The sequence below is a fragment of the Triticum dicoccoides genome, chromosome 5A (genome assembly GCF_002162155.2).
Source record: "Triticum dicoccoides isolate Atlit2015 ecotype Zavitan chromosome 5A, WEW_v2.0, whole genome shotgun sequence".
Classification (NCBI taxonomy): domain Eukaryota; kingdom Viridiplantae; phylum Streptophyta; class Magnoliopsida; order Poales; family Poaceae; genus Triticum; species Triticum dicoccoides.
Window position 1 is genome coordinate 232,203,725 of NC_041388.1, and position 9,872 is coordinate 232,213,596.

General features: G+C 37.9%; 1 long non-coding RNA gene across 1 annotated transcript; it reads left to right on the forward strand.

Moving 5' to 3' along the window:
* Positions 1–2,619: 2,619 nt before the first annotated feature.
* LOC119300777 lies at positions 2,620–8,305 on the forward strand. The gene is made up of 3 exons (XR_005146737.1): positions 2,620–2,995; positions 3,358–3,531; positions 6,124–8,305. It is a non-coding gene; the product is annotated as an uncharacterized LOC119300777 (long non-coding RNA).
* The last annotated feature ends 1,567 nt before the right edge of the window (positions 8,306–9,872 follow it).

Here is a 9,872-nt window from a genome sequence, read left to right on the forward strand (position 1 = left end):
TGTTGATACTTTTGTGGCTCCTGCTGCTGATGCAGAGGAGGATGATTTTGCGGGAGATTACGAGGATGAGGTTGATCAAAATTAGAACTACGTGCAACCACCAGCATCGCAATCACCAGGCCGTCCACATGCAAATAATGGCAATGGTAGGGCTCCCCCTCAGGTATGAGATCATGACCATCTCCCTAAACTGAAATAGAATATTCCACCATTTGAGGGTAGATATGTTCCTGAGATATATCTTACTTGGGAGTTAGAAACTGAACAACAATTTACATGTTTACAATATCCCGAGGAGAGACGTGTTCCTGCTGCTGTTTGTGCTTTCACTAGTTTTGCATGTGTTTGGTGGTTTGAGCATTGTAGATTATATCATATTCCAGCTACTTGGGCTGCTTTGAAAACTGCTATGCGTACTCGTTGGGTTCCACCATATTATCAACGTGAATTACTTCAAAAATTGCAGCGTTTAAGACAAGGAAAAAATTCTGTAGAAGAATATTATGAGGAATTACAAATTGGCATGATTAGATGTGGTATTGTTGAGGAGAATGAAGCTATGCTTTCACATTTTATGGGTGGATTAAATAGAGAGATTCAGACCATTCTAGAGTATAAGGAGTATACTAATGTCACTCATTTATTCCATCTTGCTTGTAAAGCTGAACGTGAAGTGCAGAATCGACAGACATTGGCGCGAACTAATTTTTTTGCAGGTCGATCTTCATCATGGACACCACATGCATCCTCCGATTCCACTGCACCAGCATCTCCATCAGGTGCCACCTCCAGCCGTGATACAAGAAAGCAGGCACAACCACCACTATCTGCCAAGAGCACACCTGTCGGGCCTGCGCATAGCTCTTCTTCTTCCATTGCATCAACAGGGCACACAAGTGATATTATTTGTCGTCGTTGTAAGGGAAGAGGACATTTTGCGAGAGAATGCAAATCTCAGCGTGTGATGATTGCTATTGAGGATAGTGGTTATGAGTCCGCTAGTGACTATGATGAGGAGACTTTGGCTCTTATTACACGTGAAGAACAAGGTGGAGATGATTCTGATCATGAGACACAATACATGGATCCTGAAGATGCTGACAGGTATGAATGTTTAGTTGTTCAACGTGTTTTGAGTGTGCAAGTCACACAAGCTGAGCAAAATCAGAGGCATAATTTGCTCCATACAAAGGGAGTTGTGAAGGAACGTTCTGTTCGCGTCATCATAGATGGAGGGATCTGCAACAACTTGGCTAACATGGAGATGATGGAGAAGCTATCTCTCACCACAAGACCACATCCACATCCTTACTACCTCCAATGGTTCAACAACAGCGGCAAGGTTAAGGTAACACGTATTGTTCGTGTGCATTTTAGTATCTCTACATATGCTGATTATATTGATTGTGATGTGGTACCTATGCAAGCATGTTCCTTATTACTTGGTAGACCATGGCAATTCGATAAAAATTCTGTACACCATGGTAGAAACAATCAGTATACTCTTGTTCATAAGGATAAAAATATTACTTTGCTTCCTATAACTCCTGATTCCATTTTGAAAGATGATATTAATAGAGCTAATAAAGCAAAACAGGAGAAAAGTAAGAGTAAAAATCATATTATGGTAAAAGAATTTGAGCAACAAATGAAGCCTAATAATAAACCATCTGGTGTTGTTTCTGAAATTAAATTGAAAAGTGCATGTTTACTTGCCACCATATCTGATATTGATGATCTAGATTTTAGCAAATCTGTTTGCTATGCTTTTGTGTGCAAAGAGGCATTATTTTCATTCGAGGATGTGCCTTCCTCTTTGCCTCCTGCTGTCACTAACATTTTGCAGGAGTTCACTGACGTCTTTCCACAAGACGTGCCACCAGGATTACCACCTATTCGAGGGATTGAGCATCAAATTGATTTAATTCCCGATGCATCATTACCCAACCGTGCATCATACCGTACCTATCCAGAGGAGACGAAGGAGATTATGCGTCAAGTACAAGAACTGCTCGACAAAGGTTATATACGCGAATCCATTTGTCCTTGTGCTGTTCCTATCATTTTAGTGCCGAAAAAGGATGGTACGTCGCATATGTGCGTTGATTGTAGAGGCATTAATAATATTACTATTGTTATCGTCATCCTATTCTAGGCTAGATGATATGCTTGATGAATTAAGTGGCTCTACAATATTCTCCAAAGTTGATTTGCATAATGGATACCATCAAATTCGTATGAAATTGGGAGATGAATGGAAAACAATATTTAAAATTAAGTTTGGATTATATGAGTGGTTAGTCATGCCTTTTGGGTTAACTAATGCACCTAATACTTTCATCTATATCTATCTATCTATACCTATACTAATTACAGACTCCTTGTAAAATCACACGTTGAACGGTAATTAAGAGCCGTTTATCTGGTGGGACCGAATTATTACGGTGGAGATCGACTCATATAATCCTAGGGCAAAATTGACATGCCAGTCACAAAATTTTGCAAAATCATCCATCCGATCCCTGTGTTATGTATTCTACATAGCCATCGGATGAATCCCAGCCGGGCAAACTTTTACACACGCCTCCTCTCTTTTTATAATACAGAATACAAAAAAAATGTCTGCTCCATTGGCCCGTCTTCTCCTCCGCCTCCATTGTTTCTCCTCGGCTGCTCTCCATGCCCTAGGCGGCACTCCCATTCATGGCCGGTGACCCGTCTTCTCCTCTGCCTCCATTGTTCCTCCTCCGCTGCTCTCCATGCCCTAGGCGGCGCTCCCATTCATGGCCGACGAGCAGAAGCTTCAGCCTCCGTCGCGCCCCGAGGTACTCCGTCGCCGCGCGCCCAGCCGGCTCCCTTTTCCTCTTTGTTCTCCGCTGCAGGTCACCGGCCATCCGTGCTGCAACCCAATCTCTTCTCAATCCCGCCCCTGTCAAATCTTTAAATCTCCTCTTATTTCAACTTCTCATATCCAGGACCGTAGTGATGATCTCAGGTAAGCCATGTGTGTTTCTATTTTCCATTAGATTGATGTGCCTCTTTGATCTAGAAAAAGATGCCGGATCTGGGTGTTCTTTTGATCTGAAAAAGGTTGCATCACAATAGCATTAATAATTTGTGTTTTTGCGGGGATTAGTAATTTGTGTTTTAGGTCTCTATCTAGGCTTTTGATTTTTGTTGTAACATTAGTATTTTTTCTCACTATGTATATTTATCAAACTCGCATTGTTATTCTTGGAGTTCCATGTATACAGATCTCCTTTTTGTATTTCATTGCAATGTTATGATCAGTGATGCAAACCAATTTCTCCTCATCCAACCATTAGAATTCTTCTTATTTCAAGTTTTTAAATATAGATGGTTGATGCATCATATGAGGAGGTGTAGTACGCATGATGTTTTCAAGAAAGGAGGCCCCGGTTGGTACTTGAGGCCGTCAAGTTGAGGAATTACGTTGGACTGGTGGCACCGCAACTTACAATCGAAGCCCTACTCGAGTCCGTCTCCCGTTATTCCTGCCCCACTCCACTGGTAAATCACCCTGCATTGTTAAATCCCTACTCGTCCATCCGTTTAATTCATAGAACCCATAACAAGTCGGCTTAATCCATCACATCTCATCAACAACAACAGGCCTTTTTTTCTATCTATCTTCATCACTTCTCTACGTCAGATTATACATTTGGGTGAGTGGGTGAGAACCAGCTAGAATGTGATCTCGCCTAAAGTGGCACCATGCAGCAAGTTTCTGTTAAACTACATCCACATCAACTGTCAACCAGCCAATTTACATTAACTGTTTACACAGGAAGCTTTACACATGTCTTCCCGTGCGACCATTTGTTAGACAACAAAAATAGTTGACGATTCCTATGGAATGAACTTCGACGTTGTATGTTATTTCTCCCGAGTAAACGCTAATTGTTAGATTATCGCATGGTAGTGGTATATATATATCTATTAATTCTCTCTTCTGGGATTACAAAAGGCTAAGTTGACATTTTAAGTTTTACAAACTTCCTAGATTTCTCAAAATGATTTCCAATAATGTGTATAATCTATCTTTGGCAGATCTGCAGTAAGATTTTCAAATTGTTGCCCATGCAAAATTAAGCTAGATGTATGGCGTACTTGAGTTATATAAATTCTATTTACAGCACATACACGTACTGTTTTTGAAAAGGGATCCAAATCTATGTTTTTATTATTATTAAACACCCATATGAAATTTCCCTGCAAATGTAACCATGGAATCCATATTTCCTAGGTTCGTTCGTGATAATATGCTATTTCTTTTGGAGTTCCAGTGTTTAGATTTTAGAGATGCTAACTTATACAAAAATATGTATCAGTGTGCCCTATTAGTGATTTGCATATTTAGAGCGGGGAGGTATATACATTGATAATGATCCGAATATTGTCAGCTAAATATGTTTTTACGAAACTAACAGATTTATGTGTTCCATTGTGCGCAGCACAATGTTTAGTGTACATGCGTGACACTATATCTACTTTTCCAAATAGTACTCTAGACTAGGAACTGTAAAAACAATATGTGAGAAAACTTAATCACTACCATACTATTTTTAAGTAGGTTGCAAATAGGATATATAGTCCTTATATGACTTTAACTACCTCCAATTCACGTCATTGATCACATTGTAACTGTTCCTGCTGCTGCAGGTTCGACTTCAATTTTTGCTTCTGTACGTATAGTGTTGGTTCGCTTCTCCATAGCTTTCTACCTCCCGGAATCCATCTTCCTATTGCCACATAATTACATCATTTGTTTTTGGGAAATCAATGTATAGATACATTGTTTCCCTCTGCAGTGCACATGCTCTTATATTTGTTTTTGGACTGATTCTTCGATTGATTTCATGCTATGATTGGATAACTAGATTATCTAACTTCAAATTCTCCAGTCTTTTGTATGTTCACTTGCATAGACGGCTTAATCAGTTAATCTAGAACCTAAACTGAAGACAAAATAGCACATATACTTGGTCATTTCTCCTAAGAAGATTAATCCACCTTGACTTTAACTTGACTTCCAAAGAAGTTCTGAATGATCAAGCATTTTTTTTGGTTTTTAGTAAACTAAAATAATGTTGCACTCTGACAATAATATTCTGATTTTCTAAGTTAACAGAAATCTTTCAATTTCATACCAGTTTTTTTAATCGTGCATTTGAATGATGGCGATATTATCTATTCTCTGAATTCTGCTTGCATGTTTCGAGTTGAAACAGTAACTGAAATTGATAAGTATGCAACGATTTATGTCCTCCAGCATGAGTAAAATGTTGTGGGTTACCATTTCAGATAAGTAACCACTTTTATTTTCTTTGTCTATAATTGACATGTATACATGTTGTCGCTCTGCTTGAACCATCCATCTCCACATTACGCCCGAGACTTCCATCGCAATAATCTATATGTATCCAGGTAGTGTCCAATATGTATACACAAGCTCCTCTCACAGGCCGACTTTGCTGATTGTGACTGAGCGTGTGTGTGTGGCCGTGATGTAAGCTTTATCTTGGCCTGAGTATCAGTTCCCTTTTATGATACAATTTTGGATGCTATTTTATTCTACATGTATAGGTTTCTACAGGTCCCATTGGCTGCTACCTTTTAGTGATACGACAGCTGAATGGCATGCTCACCAGTAGTTCTGTCAAAATGAAATCGACTGGACTGCATTTTCTATGTGTGTTACTAAGTACAAGCTGTGATTATTTTCTTTCTAGGGATAGAAATTTTCTAGGCATTAAGCTTTTTGAGACGTTAAGGTCTCTCATAATTAATTAGCCCTTGTAAGGTGTATACTGACAGTAAGCCCATTGCAGTAATTGGTTGGATAATTCTTTGACATGTTTTATTCAAATGTCTGCTTAAATTAGTGTCAGATTCCCCCTTCATCGATTACTTTTTTGGATATGAATTATTACCATAAGAAGTGCTCCCTCTGTAAAGAAATATAACAGTGTTTAGATTACTACTTTAGTTATCTAAACGCTCTTATATTTCTTTATGGAGGGAGTATATTGGTTCTTCAGTGTTTCATTCTGACAGTACACAAACTATATTGTTTTACGTTGGTCATTTCTCACTCTGCAGTCTGTATCTTTTGCTTCATAATTCATCTGTACACAAGATTGATGCCCAGAAGTTTCAGCCTTCCGTGCTAAATGCCATTCTTTTTTGACTTGATAAACACCAGGTAACATGGAGTCTTCTCATTTGTAATGGCATAGATATAGGAACGAGCAATTCAACTTTTCTTTAAGAAAGCGACACACAAAAGAGAACTAGATATTGTTGTTGAGAGCTAGCTCTGGCCACATGATCATCTATGTATATAGTTTTCAACAAAAGAGAACTGGATTATTGTTACTGAGGGCTAGCTCTGGCCGCATGGTCATCCATGTATATAGTTTTCAACAATAAATGTGTCCTGATTGGTACAGCATAATTTGCAATCTTAGTTTCTTCTGATCTCATAATTTGAAGATGAACTGGAGAGGGGAATGTGTACTATGTTTGGAATCCGTCACACTAAATGTGTATTTGTGGTATTGATGTACAGTTATTAAGAAAGTTACATTTTCCAGCTATTGTTCTACTGAGAGGATGCATGGCTGAAAATTGCTCTAGCTGGAAGTTTATGTCTTTGTGAATGAAGACTAGAGGCGCTGACTTGTAGCCACTCGAACACTGCCATTGGGGAAAATCTATATTGCTTATTGATCCAGTCTAGCTATTGCTAGAATACCAATTTTCGTACACTGCATAATACCCATTACTAATTGAATGTTGATTCTGACAACCTTAATACATCCACGATGGTGGAGGCACTTCAAAAAAGGTAAGCTGGAGAAATATAACAGAATCACACGACGATCCCCTTAGCTAATATCATATGGGTTCGATCGAGGTTGTCCGTCAACAGTGCATTGGTAAAAGTAAGCTGAAGGACTCGGACAGATTAATGAACTGCGCATGTTGAGTTTGAAAAAAAAGTGTACATATATGTTTTCTATTACAGATCATCTGACTATGTTTTGTATTAAGATTAAATCAAAATGCTACAGCAAGATACATTTAGTTACTATAGTTTTATTTTATTTTACTAGCACTCTCTTCTCCGTAAAAAATAATAATTGTGGAACGCATTGATAAGCTATCAAAAAGAGATGATACATTTCCTTATCATTTTGCTCGATTGCTCGATGTTCATTATATAACAAAAAGTTCCAAAAAATATGTTTCTAAAATGCAGAATGAAGTATTGGTTAGTAATTAATTTCAGAACACAAATAAGCATGGAAATTAAGAAGCGCCCGGTTTTCTTGCCCTCACCTACTAATATAATATTTGTTCCCGTATGCATATGTATCTCACTTTTCCAATTATATGACATGGTCGTCTGAATTTTAATGCACCCTTGAAGTTGTGCTTCGTAACTAAATGTTTAAATTTCAGTACAACTAGGGTTTTCTTGGTGTGGTTGCATTCATGCAAACAAAAAAATTCATTGTGTGCAGGTAATATCCTTCAAATATCACTTACAATATATGTTTTCAGTCTGTTTTGCTTCAAGTGAAGTACCTGTTTTCTCTCACTCTTTCATGGTACAACAATTAGCAACATCAACTACACAATAAATAGAGCAGGTAAAAAACAACAAATAGAGGATGAAATCATGCAAATAAATAAGTATCATTATATCCATACATGGATAAATGTCTTTTCATTAACTGTGCTTGGCCTCTAAATTGACATGTGTGTGTGTGTGTGAGGCTTGGTATTAATTGAAACAAGTAGCAATCTAGTGCCAATTGTGTACATGTGTGTTTGTTTTGAAACGTTACTTGCATTTTCTTAAAACATCATTCTGATGATTGTCAATACTGTTGGACTAGCATGCGAAGTTGTCAAATGAATTCCTACAAAATGGTGTGTGGTTGGCTTTTTGAGAACATTAGTAAATGAATTGGGCCTTCCACGTGTAGGTTAAATATCACCTGGTAAGTATGAAAATCGGTGAATGATTCATCCATTAGTATAATACACTTGGTTATTGATTCAAATACAAATTTCCCGACCGTAGTTCTTTCATAAGAAACTTTCTATCAATTTCGGCTTGAAAGATATTTTATTCAAGAACGACAGTTTCATGATGCTTGCCCGTGCAACTGCATGGGTTGACGACTAGTGAGATTAATGAACGAAGTTTTACGTGCTTTCATTGGACGATTTATGGTAGTTTACTTTGATGACATATTGATTTATAGCAAATCTTTGAAGGAACATTTGGAACATTTACGTGTTGTTTTTATTGCTTTACGTGATGCATGTTTGTTTGGTAACCTTGGGAAGTGCACCTTTTGCACCGACCGAGTATATTTTCTTGGCTATGTTGTTACTCCATAGAGAATTGAAGTTGATAAAGCCAAGATTGAAGCTATTGAGAGTTGGCCGCAGCCCAAAACGGTCACACAAGTGAGGAGTTTCCTTGGCCCTGCTGGTTTCTATAGGCGTTTTGTGAGAGATTTTAGCATCATTGTTGCACCTCTCAACGAGCTTACAAAGAAGGATGTGCCTTTTGTTTGGGGTACCGCACAGGAAGAAGCCTTCACGGTATTGAAACATAAGTTGACACATGCTCCTTTACTTCAACTTCCTGATTTTAATAAGACTTTTGAGTTTGAATGTGATGCTAGTGGAATTGGATTAGGAGGTGTGTTATTACAAGATGGCAAACCTGTCGCATACTTTTCTGAAAAATTGAGTGGGCCTAGTCTGAACTATTCTACTTATGATAAAGAATTATATGCTCTTGTTCAGATCTTAGAAACATGGCAACATTATTTATGGTCCAAGGAATTTGTTATACATTCTGATCATGAATCTTTGAAACACATTAAAAGTCAAGCAAAACTAAACCGTAGACATGCTAAATGGGTTGAATTCATTGAGACTTTCACTTATGTCATTAAACACAAGAAGGGTAAATAAAATGTTATTGCTGATGCATTGTCTCGTCGTTATACTATGCTTTCACAACTTAACTTTAAAATATTTGGTTTGGAGACCATTAAAGATCAATATGTGCATGATGCTGAATTTAAAGATGTATTGCAGAATTGTAAGGAACGAGAATTTGGAACAAGTTTGTTCTTAACGATGGATTTGTGTTTCGTGCTAACAAGCTATGCATTCCAGCTAGCTCCGTTCGTCTTTTGTTGTTATAGGAGGCGCATGGAGGAGGATTAATGGGACACTTTGGCGTCAAGAAGACGGAGGATATACTTGCTACACATTTCTTTTGACCAAAGATGAGACGAGATGTTGAGCGTTTTGTTGCTCGCTGCACTACATGTCAAAGAGCTAAGTCACGACTCAATCCTCATGGTTTATATATGCCTTTGCCTGTACCTAGTGTTCCTTGGGAGGATATATCTATGGACTTTGTTTTAGGTTTACCTCGAACAAAGAAGGGGAGGGATAGCATATTTGTTGTCGTGGATAGGTTCTCGAAAATGTCACACTTTATACCATGTCATAAAAGCGATGATGCTGTTAATGTTGCTGATTTGTTCTTTCGTGAAATTATTCGCTTACATGGTGTGCCAAATGCTATTGTTTCAGATCGTGATACTAAATTTCTTAGCCACTTTTGGAGATGTTTATGGGCTAAGTTGGGGACCGAACTGCTTTTTAGTACTACTTGTCACCCCCAAACTGATGGACAAACTGAATTAGTCAATAGAACATTGTCTACTATGCTTAGGCTGTTTTGAAGAATAATAAGAAAATGTGGGAAGAATGCTTGCCTCATATTGAATTTGCTTATAATCGTTCAT